This window comes from Falco rusticolus, chromosome 13 (assembly GCF_015220075.1).
Source record: "Falco rusticolus isolate bFalRus1 chromosome 13, bFalRus1.pri, whole genome shotgun sequence".
In the NCBI taxonomy this organism is placed as follows: Eukaryota; Metazoa; Chordata; class Aves; order Falconiformes; family Falconidae; genus Falco; species Falco rusticolus.
This window is the reverse complement of record NC_051199.1, coordinates 12,796,488-12,816,797: the sequence shown is the minus strand read 5'-3', so window position 1 is coordinate 12,816,797 and position 20,310 is coordinate 12,796,488. Positions and strand designations below refer to the sequence as shown.

The 20,310-nt window shown below is 38.0% G+C and overlaps 1 protein-coding gene across 13 annotated transcripts in view; it reads left to right on the top strand.

Moving 5' to 3' along the window:
• The window catches only part of TRIP12 (thyroid hormone receptor interactor 12), a 79,601-nt gene that overhangs the window by 927 nt on the left and 58,364 nt on the right, over positions 1-20,310 (top strand). The window contains exon 1 of one of the 13 annotated variants that reach the window (XM_037407006.1): positions 612-634. The exons of 10 other annotated variants lie outside the window; for them this stretch is intronic. The gene's annotated coding sequence lies outside the window, so the exon portion shown is untranslated. Of the gene's footprint in view, positions 1-611; positions 635-8,046; positions 8,068-8,144; positions 8,257-20,310 lie in introns of those variants that run through there. 2 more of the 13 variants (XM_037407007.1, XM_037407002.1) reach the window with 2 other exon arrangements.

Here is a 20,310-nt window from a genome sequence, read left to right as displayed (position 1 = left end):
ACAAGAAGGGGTTATTTTCGCAGTTAATGTTTTAGAGCTGATGTTTTTGTTGCTTTCAGTCAAGAAGCAAGTTGCCTGGTCCTCGCGTTTGCTTGCATAATGCGTCGTACTTGGAGGCTGATCAAACGCTGGGTTCTGCCTTTCCTGCCTGGCGCTTCCTCCTTCCCCAGCGGGCTGGGGGGGCTGGGGAGTGGGAGAAGTTTTGAGGTGCTGGTAGCACTGACGCCAGCCACCTCCTGGGTCCTGCTCCGCTTATCTGGGGCTGGGAAACAAACTGATACCGGGGCTTTCGCCAGACCTGTAGGCCCATCTTCCTGCTGTTCAACTTTTTTATTGTTCCCCCTTCCCCCCCCCCCCCCCCCCCCCCCCCCCCCCCCCCGGCCTTCCTAGTGCACTGGCTTTCTCGACAGCCAGGGGTTTTCACAGAACGGGAGTCCGAAAGTCTAGACTGTGAACCGGAAAATAATAGGGGAAAGAATGGAAAGTTATGTCAAGGGCTTTGGGGGAAAAACATCGACGTATTGAACAAAGGTCCTGCCTGTATTGGAGAGAGAGGCCTGCATGTGAGGCCCGATTGTGTCGCATTTACACACGGGGAAGAAATGAGTGCTTGGTACTGGCCTAAATTTATTCTGTAAGTCTGGCATGCAACTTGGGAACGTTTTTAGAGTGTGTGCAGTTTGTTTTCAGGGTGGTTTTATTATGTGTAGCAATCTAATAATAATTTTAATTTGAAATAGTTTTTTTTCAAAAGGCTGTTCAAGTTTTTTTTTTTCCTGCCTTGTTCAGCAGAAATAATATTGATCCACACTGTAACACAAAACTTTACTCAAACAGGAAAACTTCCACAGTTTGTGTTATGTGTATTATGAATATTGAGCTTTTCCTGGTGCTTTAAAGGCTGTCAGAAAGAGGGGTTGAGTAGTTGCTGCCTGACAAATATGAAGTACATTTTTCATAAAGAGAAAGAAGAGGAATTCCAAGCGCTTAAGTTAATTTTACAGGTTTTTATGATGGGAACTCTTGTTGTGGATATACTTTCATTGTAGGACTTTAAAAGCTGGTAAGCATTGCTGTGATTACTTCCGTTTATCTCCAGTTTATTATTTTCTCCCCACTTCTCTCTCTCTTCTCTCCCACCCCCAAGACTAGACTTTTTAATTGTATATCAGTGTTTTTTGGTATTTGATTTCTGCTGAAACAGAATTGTGAGGTTTTTAAGTTTTTCATTTAGCTTAAAGTTTTTTAAAATATTTTTTACATATATAAAAAGTTGCATAATGAACATAAAAGCAATACTTGAAAAATACCTGTGTAGTGTTCTATTGTTTGGTAACCTGTTTATTAAATATTGATAGGGATAAAATGTATTTATGAAAAAAATAGTGTTTCAGTTTTTGCAGCTAATATTTTAACAATTAATATTAGATTTGAACTAAGAAGTTTAAAAGCAGTGTTCTGGTGAGTAAATACTGTAAATAATACTTCAAGTTTTCAGTAACTTACATGTTTTTAATGTGCAATAGTTGTAAAATGTAGCTGATGGTGAATGGCTTGGATCTGTATATACACTGTTTTTGATCTTAAAATGGAAGGGTATTTTTAGTTTTTATTGTTTGGTGTATCCTGTTGTTGTGTTAGAAATATGGGTAACCTGATTTCTTCCCCCCCTGCCCCTCACTCCTAGGGTCTTTCTGAAAAATTGAGAGTAGTAAGCTTGAATTGACAATTTTTAAGTCTGAATGTTTCTTCAATCTCCAGATAGTTACAAAGGTAGCAGCCTAAACAGGTCTCAGCTGTTAGTAGAAAAATTGTAGGTCATCCACAGTGTGACATTACTACTTATTAATATAGCAGATCTACCTCAATAGGAGTGCTGACCTGTTGAGTAAGAGGCTTATGAAAATGGCTTCTTTTGATGTCTTGCAAAAGTTCTTTAGGCTAAAGTGACCATTAGGGAAACAACCTGTATCTTCCCTGTAAACGAGTATTCAGAATTACCATTCTCAATGGGGAATCATGCACAAATTCATTTTTTTTAATTATTCTTTTTATATTACATTTTGACTGTTTGTCCTCAAACCTGGAAAGTAAGTATTACAGGAAAAAAAATTGTAATGAAAACTTGTGTTCATAAAATAATTCCTAAATTTGAGGCTCAAACCTATAGGCAACAAAGACACTGTATTCCTTCTGCAGCAGTTTAGCAAAATGTAATGCAGCTGACTTTTTGTCAAGTCTTCATTCATGACATTATTTCTGTGTGGGTCATTACATCACTGATAAGTACAGTTATTTACTTTGAGACAATCCAGGAAGACAACCTGACTAAATTACTTTTGTTTCTAAGCAGTGAAGCTAAAGCACGAGTAGAAAGGTTATTGTTTTACTAACCTATGTGTTTGTACTTAATTTGCAGTGTAAGTGCATCTCAGAACTATCTGTGTTAATCTTAGATTTATAGGCCATGCTGTATTTTCCAACAAGCTAATTAGTAAGCATCATGTAGAACACTTCTGATCACGGGTTTGTCCTCTGTCACACAGACTAAATTATTGTGACAAAGAATAATCAAATCCTAAAGTTGCACAACATGGTGTACTATCACATTATGAAAAACTGAACCTTGAAAGTTTGTGGGATCTCCCACTGGCCTGTTGGATGATCTCTGTCCTGTCCATTACCTGTCAAATAGTAACGTTGTCTTTAAAGCACTTCGTGGACTCTGTGACACTCTTAATAGTGGAAACTTTTCACCAAGCTGTTGCTGCCCTATTCAGTGCTCCTTCTGAAGGCAGTAGTACATCTGAATTTTTTTTGTAGGGTAACAGATTACCTTTGGGTCAGTGGGTTTATTTTTCTGAAAAAGTAATACTTTTACTTTGCTCTTAATATTTTAATCTATACATAGTACCATAGATTTATGGCGGTATATGAAGCAACTTCTTGTTGAACATTTTTGTAGCTAAGTTATTCAGGACATGAGGTTGGTAACTGCAAAACAAAGTATCATTAACTGTTTCTTTTTTTCTCCTGATAATTTTTCAATTTGCACGAAATAACTTGTTTCTCAAGGAGCAGAATTGTTTTCAGACTTGTCACTGGTGATCATGACAAAAATGCTTGTATGTAGCTGCTTGTTTCAGGATGTCTTTTTTTAAACAAAGTGATTAACTTGAAAACATGAATTCTGCCATCTTCTGTAAGTAAAATTCCTAGCTACACATGGTATCAAGTGTACAGTCAGTGTGAAAGATGGTGCTAAATCAACTAACTTCTTCACTGCATGCGAAATTTCAGATAGCAGTGATGGTTACTTTAGTGCAAAGATTAGTTTTGAGGAGCAATTGTTCTCCTAATCCTACCACGTGATAAAATTTTTCTCATCAAGTTGGTAGAATCTAACTGTGTAAATATGCAGTCATATTCTTCTTCAATTCTGTCTGGCAGCCAGGGTTCGAGCACATATAACCAATCTGTTTACGCTCACTGTCTATAATAAGGCTTGTCTTGCAATGTACTGACTGTTGTCAGTCTTCCTTGACTCATGAACATGCTCAGTAGAAATATGGCAGAAAACTGCCAGGTATAAGAGCAATAGATAGTCAGCTTTTGAAGTGAAGACTTTTATATAGGAAACATTGGAAAGGTTAGGCCTATATCAAAGTTAATCATGGTGATCTAATACTGAACTTCAATATTAAAGATGCATGAGAAGTACTAGCAATGCTGTTCAAGCCATAGTTGCCTTCAGTTGCTCCGAAAAAGCCTCTCTTGTCATGATTCATAGTAAGCCAGTTTGGAGAGGACCTGTGGAGGTCACTTGGCCCTTCTCACCACTTGACTTTATCTACTCTTGTATAAATAAACTGTACTGATGAAGTAACTCCATCTTCTTGAGTAGTAAGAAAGGGGAAAAAAAACCCCAAACAACCTACAGAGGTATATGTAGAGAGGAAACCAGAAGGATTCTATGTGTAACAGTACAATGCTGTCTCATAGAGAAGGGGGGAAAACACAGTTTCTCCGTGTTTTCTGAATGGATTGGTCTGCTTTGTGATGGTGTCCACAATGAAGTGTGCATGCTGAACTGCAAAGATTTGACCTTCTGAAAAGGTATGGAAGGGTCTGAGTCATCTCCTGGAATGTGAACCTGGAGTTATAGGGAGCAATTTGGTATTTCAAAATGGAAGCTGAGGTCCCTGGTACTTCTTGAAGATGGTGACTGCTTTTTTAAGATGTGAAAGGTGAAGTATATTTCACGTTTATTCTGCTTGCAAAGTAACTTGTTACTGACAACTTTTTTTTTATTTGTTCCATAACATTCAAATAAGCAAACTTAGTGTAAAGGGCATCTACTTGCTAGACTTCTGTAAAGGTGGAAATGAAAGAACACAAACATTTTTTTTCTCATGTACATGTGTTATTTGGGGACAAAGGTATTAAACTTTCAGAAGTCTGTGTGATGTAATGAGACGGGCATTAGAGTCAATACCAGTGATATGCATCTCCTTCAGATCTGTGGCTGACTATTATTGTGTGTTTAAAGCATGGTTAGTATCAATTGTTATTAATGCAGAGCAGTAACTATAATGAAGAATTTTTAATTGGATTTTTAGAGGTAGTTCCTAAAGGTAAAACCATTAGGAAAAACAGGCCTGGGACAAGCCTTCATAGGTCACCTAGTACAGATCTATGCTCCAAGGTAACTAGGTCTAGTCTCATGCTGTCTTTGCTTTTAGGAAATGTGTGTGCCATTTTCTCCCTAATCTTTCTCCATGTCTAACTTCTGTCTTACTTGCTTTGTGATCAGCTTGTTATGGTTTATCTGATCTATTACGAGTAGGAGAAATGATCTCTTTTTCTGTACTGTGGGATTTTATGTGCTTTAAGCCTGTTCTGTACCTCCTCTCTTGGTCCAAGACTGCTTAGATGTAAAAGCAGAAGTACAGGTAAATAAATGTGGACATCAAAAATATATTTAGGTACTATCTTCTAAGTTGAAACCAGGAAGTTTTCAGGAGCAATATAAATGAGTTGAGGCATCAAAAAAGGGAAGATGTAAACAAGGCATAGTAACGCTAGTGATGGAATTCAACATCCCCCATGCCTGCCTCCCCCCACACCCCAAACACAAGGGAAAACACATGCACACATATACCCTCCCCCCCCCCCCCCCCCCCCCCCCCCCCGCAACAATCAAGGCACTTGCATTAAATGTCTTTGATGCTGGTATAATGATTAGGTGCTTATTTAACTCCTGGAGTTAATGAGGAGAAGCTGTCTTTACATCATGTATCTTTGTGGAGTATGAACCTGTGGTAGATGCCTATTTTTGGACAAGATAATATTGTAAGACATGGTTAGCATCAGGGCTGGAAGATGGCATCTTATCCATGTTAATAATGTTCTGTGTCTTCCAATGTCAAATCCCTTATGTAATTATCCTATTCAGTATAGAGAGTGTCCCTTCCTGGAAGGTGTGTGCAATGTAACTGAACCTTCTGATCACAGGTGAGATGTGGCTATGCATTTAAAGGGAACTAATGAACAAAGTAACTTAAGGTGCATATTAATAGGCTGTATACTGAAATACAAACTTGGAACTCTGCCTTCCTTAGAGAGCAAATGTTCTCTTCCTCTCTATTTTGAGGATATACTCTGTTACAATCAAATTACTGACTGGGAACTGTAATTGCTCTTTAAAACTTGTTTCAGGTATAATAGCTTGATGAACTCATCCATGGTAAAGGGATGAGGGGAAGGTGGGAAACAGCTAACTTGAACAAGGACACGCAGTCATAGTCTGCGTGTATAAGCATGATATGATAGTACCTGAGAAGAAGCTGCATAGCTAGGTTTCAGATCTTTAAGTAATACCAGTAATCAAAATAAATGAATGGATGTAATTGAAGGGGCAGGAATACCATTGGTGTACGTAAAAATGCAATTTGATTTGAAGTTAATCAGAAAATTTCTGGAGAAAACCGCATTTCAATTGAATCTCATTTAAAGCAAGTGATAGAAGCTACATAACTTTGGCAAACTTTAAGCCAGGATTCCAAGTGTTAAAAGTTGTGCTTTGAAGATCTGCTACATTGTATTCCACAATGTTTTTCATGTTTATGTAATGACTGTGTGTGCTGCCATATCCTAACTCTGGTAGCATTCTGCCTGATTTATTTAGCAGATAGCTTTCTACAGTAAAACACTGGTAGTAACAATGAAGACCTGCATTATACCCTAAGATTATGGATTAAATAAGTTAGTTTCATTCTGTTACTCAGTTATGAAAAGCTGGACAGAAGAACAAATGTATTTCTTTGCCAAAAATAAGATGGCAAAGATCCTTTCTTAAAAGTTGTCATAGAATAAATTTGAAGTTGATATAGTTCTGTTGCATATTCCCTATTTCTCATTTACCTCAAGTGTTTGTAGACTTGCAACTGAATGTAGCCATGTTTCATACTAGAGCCTTGACAGAGGGAGTCCAGCTGAAAACTATTATCATCCCTTTGTAACTAGAATTGGAAGAAGCACTGTTAAGAGAAATGCTCTTTTTTTAAAAAAATACATTTAAATACTTTGTGGAGAGAGTGGCTCTCTTCAGGTTAACTGTGAAGAGGAAAGATGATTTTTGTGGAATTTAGTGTGTGAAGGAATGGTACTGCTTAAATGCCTTCCATTAATGTTTAAATACTTGAGCACTATAGTCACAGTAGTAAGGATGGGAGTTTTTTCTTTTTTTTTTTTTTAATAGCTTAGGGGTTCTTGACATACTGCCAAAACCAAAGTGGAGTTGGAACAGAATGGGCACTGAAGATTTTGATTTAACTGTGCTGTATGCAGATGAAGTCAAGTAAGCTAGAACCTGAGAACTACTGTATATTTGGAAAGTTAAGTGCAAATGTAGTAATCAGTTAATTTTGAGAGCACACTTAAAATAAATGTAAAGTTGCCTGTGATGCTCCACTGAAGTGACAGGCAAAGTAATCTCAATCTGTCATTTTCAAAACAATGCAATGAACACACTTGTTGCTGTACTTTATTGCTTCCAGAAGCTGTCTGGAGTAAAGTGTATTCTCTTGGTGTATTAGGCTTTTTCCTCTGTCGCAGACTTAGCCACAGGCTGTTAAAATTCTTGTAGTTCTAAATAAAGTAGACTGGTATTGGGTAACTTAAGTCAATGCGTAAAATCATTGTAGTTGTATCACCTATTTTTCAAACGTCTTTATTTCATGTATTTTGTTCAGATGAAGCCTGAGTTTCTATTAGACTGAGATCTTACACTTGAATTCTAGCTATGTTTCCTGCTGGCAACAGCTGTATTGTCACCAGAAACACCTGGTCAACTCCCTCAACTTGTTCTTAGCGGTCTGACTGTTCTAAACTAGCATTGTTTCTGTTGTGGTATCTGCTGTATTGTTGCAGTTTTGTGGCCACTTGAAGTTACTGGAAACCCTATTAGATCTCACCTGTACTATTAATGCAAGTAATTCTGATCTTGTTTTAGTGGTGGTAGAGCATTCTAAAAACTTAATCAAAAGTAAGCCAAGTAGGTTGCTGTGCATAACAAAATTGCTTAATATATTTTTATCTAAAAGCTGTTCCCCTTCAACTAAGAAATTGTTTCTTCCTTGCAGATTTTTAGATTTGCAATATTGTTTTGCTTAAACAAAATTATGTTAGGCTATTTGGAAAGACAGCTCAGTAAGATGGCAAATCAAGCTATATAGCAGGTGATATGGGTAATGGATCTAGCAACAGAGTTAAATCAGTACAGAACTTTCTCTGTTCTGTAACCCCTTCTGAGATTGAAGTTGTCTTGAATGTTGTTAACAACTCAGTTACAAAATATCTATGTTGTACTTGCATAGTGTTCCTGGGTTTTTGCCTGCTAGTTCTGGGTGGAGATCTTTCTAAAAAAATTGAGTAGCTCATTTGGTTTTCTGATTGTGATAACTCTGGCATATTTCCAACACCCCTACCTCCCTGCACACACATTGGGAGATATCAAACATGAACATATGGGCACAGAGTGACACAGCAGTAGAAGGATCAAATTGGGTAAACAACCTCTGCATAGAATAACCCTATCCAAAAGTGTGGTGTTTGGTTTGTGGTTTTTTATTTTTAAATCCTAGGACTTGCTGCTTACTGCAAGAACTTGCTTTGGAGAGCTATCTTCTGCCTTCCCCCCCCAAACCCTTTCCAGCTGAAGGTGTGGGGACAAGTTTTCTTTCCAGAGTTTCAGTGGTAGGTACCATTGGACAGGACAAGAAAAACGTCACAAACTGTAGATAATATAGGTTTGCTTCTTTGCAGTGTCTTCTCTGACTTCTGCGTTCTGAGGTGTGGGTGTTAGGATAGCAAGAATGGTGTTCTAGTTATGGCCTTAGCAACAAAGTCAAAGTGGGGGTGGCCTTTGCTAGGAACTGAGCCTTTAAAATACTTTTTGTAGCAGAGTGTCTCAGTCCTGAGCAACATGAGCATCTTGTCTCTGTTGGTTGGCCTAGTAGAACAACAGAACTTGTTATTTGTCAGTTTTTGGTAAGGAGAATGAAGTACTAATGTCTAGGAATAATCTTAGTAAGAGACCTCATAATGCTAGAAGTGTAATCTGCTAATATTGTTGGTATATCACTTAAATCTCTTAATTTGCAGCCATCTAAAAAGCAGGTGTGTCTGTGTGTTTTGTTTTGGTTTTTTTTCATACTTGCTTTTTTAATTCTTCAGCCCTCCTAGGAGATCCTTTCAGAATGTCATTTCTTGAAATGTAGGATCATCTAATTTCCAACCTGCAAGTTTCTCATAACAGTTTTGCCTGCTAACTGCATCAGTGCTGTCTTCTCATCTTAAATAATTTTTTTCTCCTGGTGTTTTACCCTTTGCACTTACAGAAAGCATTTATAACCTTTCTGTTGCCAGGCTAAATAATACTGGCTTTATTAGTCGCCTTCTGTAAGAGTACTTTTCTTTCAACTGGAATTCATCTCTCTTGACCAAGGCCAGCTGTGATGGGATAGAGTATTCCAGATAAATACTTCTTTTGTACAAAAGCACTGGAGAATTCTCAGTTACTCTGTAATAGTATATATACTTAAGCATTGGTTCATCTTTCATACCCCCCCTCCTCTCCATTCTTTTCCAGTTATCGCTATGTAAGTAACTGTAACATATAGTCACTAATGCTCATGTCAACTGACAAGGGCTTGGCTTATAGCAAAAGTTCTTGTTTTTAGTACTGAGATACAGGATCTCTGTGCTGCTTGGTGGTTTTGTACTTCATATTCGTATCATTGCAGAATTTCTCATTAGAATATTTTACTGTTTTGTACTTTTGACACATACTTACTATTTTGAGGGAGGGGAGGAGGAGATGAAATGGAGCTTTTAAGTCTTGATAGTTTGGAGAACAGCTCTGGCTTTAGATAATCATATCACCTGGGTAGTTATGCTGAAATAAGCAAGGCTGTAACAATAATACAGCTTTCATCTTATTTCATAGTTTCCTTTTATGGGTAATAGTCTGCTCATCATTACAAATGCTTTCTGCTGAAGTCATATGATGATGTGTTCTATTTGGATGCTACTTAACAGCAATTGGTTGTTTAAATGGTTAGGGATTTAAGAAAACAGAAATATAATAATGAAGGACCTCTCTTCTGTAAGCCTGGAAATAGTAGCAAGAGTCCTGAGTTCTGCCATCAAAAGATCTTTCACTTCTGGAATTTACTGGTGTCCTGTCATTACTGAAATCAGGGTTTCAAGATTTAATTCCATCACAAGTTTAAGGTTATTGCCTGTTTTCAAGTCGTATAAGTGTTTAAGCACCCATAGCTTACAGAAGCTGTCACTTTAAACTTTTTTGTTTTCCAGTGTGGGCCTCTGACTGCACATTAACAAAACCATGAATATCTTGAATCCAGCTATATCTAAAAGATAAAGTACTTAATCCAAAATATTCTTGCTCTTCTGTGTGTGTTTGAAACTGACAGGGGTGGAAAGCTCTAGTTTAATAGTCCTCATCAAAGAGTACTTGTACTCTTTTGCTAAACTCTGATTCAGTGCGGGTATCGATCTATCTATATATGTTCATAGAGTAAACAAATATAACTTCATGGCACTACTGACACAGTGGAGGAAGGTAGGCTGTCGTGAAAAGTATTTGGAAGAACCAGTCTTAAATCTTAGTTTCTCAGGAAGGGAGAAGGGCCTGTTCCTGGAAATACTGTGAATGCTAATGGGATCTCTTTTTAAATAGCATTTTAGTGTTTAGTTGTGGGTTTTTTTAAGCGAAGTGACAATTCTTCCTTACTGTGTTTTTTTTGGATCACTTCAGATTGAAGTACTTTAAATGGCTGACTTTTACCCTAAAATATCTAGTTGGCAGCTAAAGGCTAACAGGAAGAAAAAACCCAATATGCAGAATTGTGTCTAAGTGTTCAGCTTTTATACCATTAAATCTAGCTGAATTGTCATCAATGTTATAGGTATACCGTGAAAGGCAGTTGCTCCCACAGGTACTGCTGAGTTTAGTTACCTTAAGGGAAGGTGGTCTAAAGATGTTAACTTGCAATACTTAAGCTTTGAACAGCTGAGGCAATGAAATAAAGGACCCAGAGTTTTGTACCCATCGACTCATGAATGCTCCTCAGAGATCACAGTGTGAGACAAATAGAGAAGATGCAAACTACTGTACTTCTGGTTCTCAATAGCTTCTATGAGACATAAGTGAGCATATCTTTGCTTTATATTATCCAACTCATTAAAAAAACCTACTTCAGAAGGATTTGGTCTTTCTGTTGACGATATCAGAAGTGGAAAGTGACTAAGGCAAGTCCAGACCTGTGACAAAGTCTGAAGTTTACTTAAATCAAGGTAGTTTGTTACTATGTAATAGTATTCGAGGTTATGGCAACAAACTAAATTTGCACCTACTCTTGGGGGTTTTTGCTGCATTGCTGGGAAGGTTGGTGGCCCAGTTATCAACTAATTTTAAAATACACATTTGTGGTTGGATGTAGTCTAAGCTGCTTTGTTTTTTATACCTGCATAGACTGGAGTAGTGTTTGTGGTGGGAGAGTAAAGGAGAAGCTGATGTAATTTCAGGTTGCTTCAGCAGAATTCAAAAACTTTTACTGGTGATGGTGATAGTTGGAAGTGTCAAGTTTTAAATAATCTATATAAACTTTACAGATTATTTTTTTATCAGTTTCTGAAGTTTGTGCTGAATTCAAATACAGAACTGGTCTGCACAGGCATTAGACCGAAACTAATAGTGGTACTCTATCCCTGTACTTTCTGAGGTAATTGTGTAAACAAAGGGGTTTGAAATAATGTACTCTAAGGTAGGAACTTTGGATAAATATGTAGCAGTTGGAAAATAATTCCTATGAAGTACACATGACTTTCACTTAGGTTTTGTATCGGAGGAACTGACTTTCCTTTCTAATTTACTTAGACATCCTACTGAGTACGGTCATCTCCTGGGAAACGTAGTTGGGTTTTTACTTCCTTCAGTACTGTTGTACTCTTTGTAAGATATAGTGGAGGTCAGCTGAAAAGCCGGTAGCGTTAATGCCCTAAAGTCTGGCTTGTTTAGATTTTTTTCTCCTTAGACTGTACTGTCATTTTGGTAGCAAGTTAAATCTTTTATGAAGAGTGTAAGGAAGTGTAATCACCATTAAGCTTAGTTAATGGAGTTACTAAAAAAAAAAAAGTGGTGAGCCCAGAATGTCTGTCATACTTGAATATGTACAGAATGTTTATGCTGTCATTTTAATTAATTAGAGAAGTATCCATTATAAAACACACACTACTATACCACATCTGAAATGTTTTTCCAGAAAATAAAAAAAGCACCCCTGAAACTGTCAGGTTCTTATCATTTAGCTATTTAATGTAATAAATAGTCATACTAGTATATGCTAATAGCATATGCTGTTATTGATATTTGAAATGACAACACCAGACCGCTGTTTTGAATATTCAGTGTTAGAAGCTTTATACCCTCCACTCTGTAATTAGTCAAAATAGGTATTTAATAGGAAATAGCTGAAAGTGTTTATTAATAGATACCGCAAGTTTGGTGAGCAGTGTCTTCATTAACTTTCAGTTCTGTGGGAGAAGTTTGTGCTGGATGACAGATCAAGCTGTCTTCAAACTGCAGTATACAGTATCTGTGTCCCAAAACTGTTCTGCCAGGGGAGCCTTTAAGTACAAAGAAACATACAAGCGAAGTTTGAAAGGCATAGAAGAAGGACCCAAAGTTAGTAGTAGTAATTTGGCATGGTAGCTAATGGGGATTGGAGGTGCTAGGAAATAATTTTTGGGAGAAAAGATTTGCTTCAAAGATCTGAAGTGGGAAAGTAGACGTAGTAAAGATACTGTGATTACTAGAACACTTCATTGCTCATTAATTATATTTGGCATGGGGATGTGCATGCTCCTAGCTGAGTATCTTTGATTAGCAAAACAGATGTAGGATTAAGAAAGGCTGCAGCCTTTATGAAATAACTAAATTTTGCATTTGATAAGATAATGTGTAGAGGGGAGGAAAGGAAGAAACTGTGCTCACTTCTGGGCCTACAGGTATTTTCCTTCTTCCTTCATAAGCCTGCCTATTTCATATTCCTTCTTTAATCTGAAGCCACTCCATTCCCTGTGTGCTTTTTATTCAAGTGCTCCAAAGAGAGTTATTCTGTCTTGCGTTGTGATGAAGCTGCCCTCTCCAGTGAAATCTCAGTTTGTCTTGTCTCCCTTACTAGTGTGTTTTACTAAATGACTTAAAATAAATAGTAAAGAGGATGACATGCGGAATAGTTCTGAAGCTATATGAGTGTCTCATGGATACTTTTTTAAAGATAAAAAAAAACCCAAACCCAAAACAAAAAGGCAATACATCTTGCGTAGGAGTTAAGTAAAGTCTGCTTCCAATTCAGTATCATCTTCATGGAATGGGATTATTTTCATGTTTGCAAAAATGTCTCTCAGGAGCATGGCAAGATGGATGCATAGGTTTGCTCCAAAGTATTCTATTGTTGATGTACACACAAAATACTTAAAAGAAACACTGTTTTCCTTTTTTCTCTTCCTCACCATGTTATCTTCCAGTCCTAAGCAAGGCCAGGATCAATACGTGGTGTTCAGGGGTGGTAAGTTGTAGTTTTGCTCATAAGGCATAGTTAAGTGTTAGTGTAGGATTAAAGGTCACGTGTATGGGAGGCAACTCTTGAGTGGTCTGACTGGGTCACAGAGCAAATTGCAAGAGCAAAGACTTATCAAATCAGCTATTGTAATATCTACTTCTTAAATGATAGTTTTGGTGCTAAAGTCAACCTGTGGAAGGCTTACAGCTCTGCTTATTATATCAGAGCTGTAGAGAAGATTTGTATTCTTCTGACACGTGTTCTGTATTATTCTTAGGTTGTGAATCCTTTCAGTACATCAGAGAGCAGCAGTTTAGCTGGGAGGTAACAAAAAGCATTGAACAGATTTAGGTAGCATCTATTGGAAAATCTCGTTTCTAGGAAGTAGTCTTTCTTCTGACTCTGAAGCAATTGACTATCGGCAAGGAATTCAGTCTTTGGCATGAACCACCTGACTATGCTATGACCCTGAGGAAAAATAACTTATTAGTGTCAGCTTGTTAGTTTAGTGAACTATGAAATACAGGCATCATTGTTGCTTCTGCATGGAAAGTGTGTGGGTAGCCTAGGAGAGAGGAGGTAAAAGTTATTGGTGAGGTAAAGCAGAAAAAATGGGCTGGTGGTACTTGCACATATGGGAAGGAAGAGAGGAACTTTGTAGTAGGCTTTTTTGGTTGGTATTAAGGTTTGATGATGGTGAGTTGTTGTCTAGCTTAATTTTAAGGCTGAGTTTGACATCCTGCTAAAAAGTATTTGAAGGAGCTCTAATATTTACATTTGATCAATATTTAGATTTGCTCAAGTTCAGCATCTTAACCCTCTGTATTCAGGTTCTTGGGACGCTCATTTGCTCTTCCCATACTCTGTGATGCCCATGTATGATGCTTCATTCCACAAACTTGTTTTGTTCGTCTAATAACTAATAACACTAAAAAAGTGCGTATGTGCAGAGTGGAATAGACAGTCTCATCAAGGAAGTGTGCCATAAAGCTGAGTAATTCTTTAATAAAGCTTGGTACTCTGGCTTTTGACAACTTGTTCTATGACTGTAAAGGTTGGAACCTTCCAAAAATGCAGTTGTGGAAGCTAATATTTTATGTTCTTTACCATGAAAGAATAGCTCTGAGCACTGTAAAGTCCTGATCCTATCAGTGATAGGATCAGCTTAAAGACAGCTTAATCCTTAGTGTTTAACAGGTGTTTCTTTGGGAGTGACTTCCTTTTGTTCAGCTTTACACAGAACAGAACTTCTCTTCTGTTTCTGTCATGGTCATGATTCTCATACAAGGTAAATGTCTTTGTGCCTGTGTCAGTGATCTGGTATGTATATTGAGTTTACTTTTAATTACATCACTGCAAAGTATGTTGATGTATAAATTATTTTGTTTTGGTCGAGAATATGCATGTGTGACATATCATTCCAAGATGTCATTGGTTCGAGCCCTACCTAGTTTAGAAACTTTACATGTGTTTTAATGCATTTGTCATTGCAGTATCCTTGTGATAGCTAAGGATCCATATGCAGTTCCAGTGCTGAGGAAGCCGGAAACTTAACCTGTTTTAATTGGATTTCTTCCTCAACAACTACAATTAAACCACTTCCTAGATTATATCATGTGGCATAGGAATCTTGCTATACATCAGGCCTATGACCTTTTTGGTGCAGCATTTTTTTTAGAAGTCTTGGTTCAGGAGGGTACCATCATCTGCTTGAGATGTCTCAACAGACATCAGCTTGAGTCAGTGCTAAAATCCAGTTATTAGAAAAACAAAAGGAAAACTCCCAAGATCCTCCTGATTTATCCAAAACTCAAAAAGATATTTTGAAGATACAAAGACTTGAGACCCATTCTAGTTAAATAGAAAACAGGTGAGTACTCCCCTTCCCCTGGAAACTTTTTTTTAATTTTTGGTTTTATCTTTGAAGTGTTTCTCTTTAAGACATACTAGTATGAATGAACAGGCTTCTCAACTTTTGGCATTTCTGTATGTAACCTAGTTTCAGGCTGAATATTAACAAAATGAAGATCCAGTCTCCTCCCTCTTTACCTTGTTTTCAAGGTAGATCTGCACTTAAGCCTATAATCTTGGGTTTATCTGTGGCACTTGTCTGGTCTGCAGGTACAAGTCAACTGTTTTTTGTGGTTCTTCTAGCAGTAACTTCTGTAAGATCCAGTTTCTGAATTTCTTCATTCTACTGGCTAATTAAAGGCCTTTTTTTTTGTTGGTTTTTTTTTTTTTTCTTTCTGCCTCCCTCCTAGTTGTCTAGAAGACTGCAGAGATCATCTTATGCTAATTTAGACTTTGGGTGGTCAAATCATGTTTTGCTAGCTGTTGAGCTTACCAGGTCTCTGTAATTTAAGACACCTTTGTAAAAGTTGATTAGGAACTTGGCAGGGCTTAGGCAACCTGCCATGCTGCAGCTTGGGGCATGTATTGTCTAACAGGCTCTGCAGGTAGGACATGGGTATGTACCGTATCAGTATTTGTCTTGTGCTATTGCTCTTGATTTTACTTAAGGGCTGCACGTGCCAGATGCAGGTGAATGGCAGACTACAAATAAAGTACAGTCTGGTCCGTAAGGTTAGAATCGGGAAGAGGCTTGGTGTTGTAGCAGTAGGTTCTGCATTCAGACTCATAATGTTGAAGTAAATGGAGCTATGCAGCTCGAAGGCAGCTGAATGTTAAGCACTGGGCAGGACAGACTTAGGAGTGGGTCATGATTTTGGGTACTTTTTGGTTCACTTTCATGACAATAAAATCAGGCTTCTAAACTGAAATTTGCACTAATCTCTCAATTGACTTTTTTCTTCACTGGTAATAAATGCCCCCTGCCCCAACTTTGCTGCACCTGTTTACTTGGTCTTAACTTGACCACCTATCTGCTAGCTTGTCTTCATTTTTGGCAGTGTCACAGATTTGTACTTCATGAAGGATTCTGTGCCTTTGTTCGTGTGGTCTCACAGAAGGTAAAAACTCCTAATTCAAATTCATTCTCCTCTTCTGAAGAGAATGTTCTCCCTCATGCTTGCCAGGCAGCATGTGGCTTTTTTTAAAAAAAAAATGTTAGTGAAAGCTTAAGTCACTGCACAGATAGTGAATTTTGGCTCCTACTAAGTAAGGGTTTCTAGGGAAGCTGAAAATGAAGGACAGATGAGGTTTTGCTTCTGTTGCATGTGATTTATTTTTTTTGTTGTTGTAAGTCTGTTGGAAACAAAGAATTGACATCAATTCACTCTGGGTACAAATAGCAGAGCTTTGGTCAGAATTTGGCAGCTGGAATTCTTCTTTTCCCTTGAAGAGATACTGGTTGCTTTTGTTTAATTTAAAAAAAAAAAAGAAAATTGAGTAGTATTTCCATGGCTGCTAACGAGTTGGAACCACGGTTGTATTAGCACCAGGTAGCAGAATTGCATACTGAGAGTCTCATAGTGTATAAACTTCTCTGTCTAGCAGCTTGTCAGTAAGTAGCAGTAATTTTAAAGTTCCCGTAGAAGTAAAGTCAGTCTCTTGCTATAGGATCCAATTTGGCAGAGACATTTTGCTCTGTGACACAAGTGTACAGAAGAAAAAACTTTGAACGTACCTATTGCTCACTTCTTCCCTTTTTTCCCCATTGCTGTGCTGAAAGGGAAAGAGATCTGTCAACAGAGACAAAAACTGCTTCGGTGCTTTGCAGCTAATGTTTGCTATGTTTATATGTGCCTGTTCCCTGTGTGTTATAACAAATGTTTCATGTTATTGAGATGGCTTAAATATCTCTAGGCTTCTTAAGCTGAGCTGTTGCTGGCTGACTTGTACCTATCCAGATAAGACTAATCTTTTACTGAATACAGGTAGAGTCAGAAGTTTCTGGGTTCTTATGCTTTTTGGTAATCTTCATATTTTTTTCAGAAAAAAATTAACTACTGCAAAATTGACCGACTTAAGCAACAGAACTTAAAATAGAACACTAAGAACAGAGAAATTACAGGTGTTGTAAACATGAAAATATTTTCTTGAAGTGTTGAGTCCTGGCATTCTGCCACTGAGAGAGCATTCCCTTTGTTAATGAATTCAAGTCAAACCGTACACTGATGGAAAACTTACTGAGCTAGTTTAGACGTGTTAAAAGTGGTGACATGGAAAGGTGCCATGAGCTAGGTAGACTAGTTGTACAAATAATCTGATACACCTGAACTTACCTTTGTATCCCGTACAACCATATACAGAATAGAACATGAGCAGCATTTTTTTTGTTCCTTTAAATTGTCCAGCTGAACAAGAATGTTCTGTTAACTTCTGCAGGTGCTTTTTTTTTTTTTTTAGTTAACTTGTGGCCCTTCCCTCCATCCATAGGTTTCTCTTGGTTCTTGAGCTATTTAAATTCTTGTGAGGCACAGTTACAACTGACTATTCATCAGTTGTAAAGCCATCTGCTAACAGTACCTGTGCTACAGTTTTGGGTAGTGCTCTGTTTGCTATTTGTTTTACTTTTCCACAGCCCAAAAGGACTCACTAGAGTTCTGGCTGTGGTGTATAGGCAAATCCACTGCTCTCCTAAACCAGTGATGTGATGGGTGCTGGGTCTCAGTAATCTTTATGGAACAAGGTTTTAAGCTTCTTCCAGGTCACTGAATATATCTTCAGTTTGCTTTCTTGTATCAGGCCCAGTGAAAGGTCTCTACAGTCTCAGACTTCAAATTCAACTGACCTGCTTTGAAGCATGAGAGGCCATTCAGCTTCTGCAACTCGGAAGATCTTCCCTGTGTCACAAAACTATTCTTAACACTGGAGCATGTGATAGCATGTATATAGAATTTTTTTTTTTTTTCCTCTTCGACAATACTTCTGAGTTCCCCAGACTATGTATTATCAAGCTATGGTATCTTTTGCACAGATACCTTCCAGTACTTTCACCAGACAGTAGCCAGTAGATACAGTGCTACTCTGTTGGCTTGGGTACATGGCATATGTAACCTGTTGGATCACACAGCCCTAACAGCCTGAGCATTCCTCTAGTGAGAAGTGTTGTGCACCTTTTGAGAGTAATTTTCAGTGTTCTTACCTCCTGTGGGAACCTGTAAATCTTCAGTCTGAGGCAATGAATATTGTAACTGCCAGTTAGCAGTGTAGTTCTGTGTAATTCTGAACCATGAGATCACAAATGAAGGTATTCTTATCTCCTCTCCCTTCCTCTTCCGTGCCAAGACTTTTCCCAGTCCTTGTAGGTCATTACGGCATGTATGCATAGATGCAGCCTAGAGAATTCTAACCTGGTGGTATATCCTTTCCAGTTCCTAGCCACTTATTTTGCTGATTCTGTGAAGGTGAGCTTCATTGCCACTATCGGCTAGAAGGCTAGGCAAGGTCTAGGCTCTTGAAAGACTGTTTAAGGGAAAGTCTTCTGATGGCTGTTTGTTGTAAAGTCAGTGGAATAAGGTGTAGCTCTGGCTCCTTTACTCCCCCCCCCCCCCAGTGGATTCCATAGCTTGAGTATATTTATGGCCTACTGGTGTTTGAGAAGTTTTCTGCTGTAGCCATACCTCTTTTAATATATGGGGTATTTTTAGGAATGGTTAAGAAGTCCTTCCGCTAATGATTACAGAGTAGCTGAATTAAAAAGAACTAGTCCATTATAAGTGAATCTAGGAAGAATATTGTGCTGAAGCTTCTTTTTTTTTTTTGTCAGCAGTTTGAAAAGATCTGTTGCTGGCTAACAGCTTATGTATTGTATAAAGTTACCCAGTGTAAAAACAGACATGAGTTAGTCCTAAGTCTATAATGTCTTTGGTGACTGGACTGCTGTGATATTTGTAGTTTACATGCCCATTTTACTTCCTCCTCATAGTCTGGGTTACTGGATTATGTTTTTGAGGAACTGAAGGGGAGGGAATGTTTTCTGAGCTATATGCGATTGCAGTGAGCAACAGGCTGAGAGGTTGTCCTTGGGGGGATGGGAAGTGTGTCTTTGCACACCTGTGCATCTACACAGATCTGAGATCTTGTGTTACTTAAACTGACATCTGTTGCATGGGTTCTTATCAAATGCTTCTGCTGAAAATACTGTTTTTCATATATATATATATATATAGTCTGTTAGTGATATCTCCATGCTTCTGTATTTGTCATGATGGTTTGATATCTTAATTTGTGATTATGTCTGTCTTCCCCTCCCCCCCCCCCCGCTGTCTTCAGGGGAAATCTCGTGATTCACCTTTTGCCTTTCTGCTTTTGCTCAGAGCTTGGAATATATTTTATCATCATGGTTGGAAACTGTCACTTCTCAGCAGAATGAGAGATCTCTAGTATAATCTAAGGTCCTACTTTAAACAGGAGGTTGGACCAGGTATCTTGAGAGATCCTTTCCAGCCAGGACTTTTAGAATGTTTCAAACTTAACTCTTGTACTCCAGCTGAGCCCTGTGGTTTGAAGAGGAGTTTGCTCTATATGCTGTTAAACTTTGCTTGTCTTGCTGTCAGTATGTTTTAATTGCTTCCAAGAGAACTGATTAAAGTGATGCAGCTCTTTCACTTTGTAGCAATTTTGTACTAGAAGAGGTGCAGAAAACTGTTTCCTTAACACCCAACATGCTTGTTTTACAAAGAAACTGCCTTGATACCTACTTGTCTGTCTTCCCAGCATTCAGGTAATATTACAGTACTAGAAGGCTGTATAATATTGTTTGTCGTGAAGATTTTCTTCCTGTGTACTGAATTTGTTCTAGTTTGTATGTCTGTGCATGTATTTCTGTGTGTAGGTTTTTTCTTTAGTATTGGAAAGGGAGAATAAAAAATAATACAGTCCGGCCTAATGTATAATTCACTGATTTTGTGTGCTTTTTTGCATCAAAGGAAGTTAATCTGATAAAAGTAATCACGTGACTCTTACATCATCAGATGCAGTGCAGCAGGTAAGCTTTAGTGTACTCTAGCATCTTTAAACCATGTAGACATCTTATGGCTGTTTACGGGGAGAAGGTAGAAATGGAAGCAGATAAGCAGTGTTGCTTTTATTCTTCCAACATAGGAAGAGCAAGCTTTGTTGTTCCTTAAGGCTCAATGCTTTCATGCAGCTGAATAACCCAGGATTTGCGTGAATGCAGCTGCAATTGATACACCTTTTTGTATCTTACAGCACCTTGCAGTTCAAGGGACAATATCTTTTTTTTCCCCTGTTT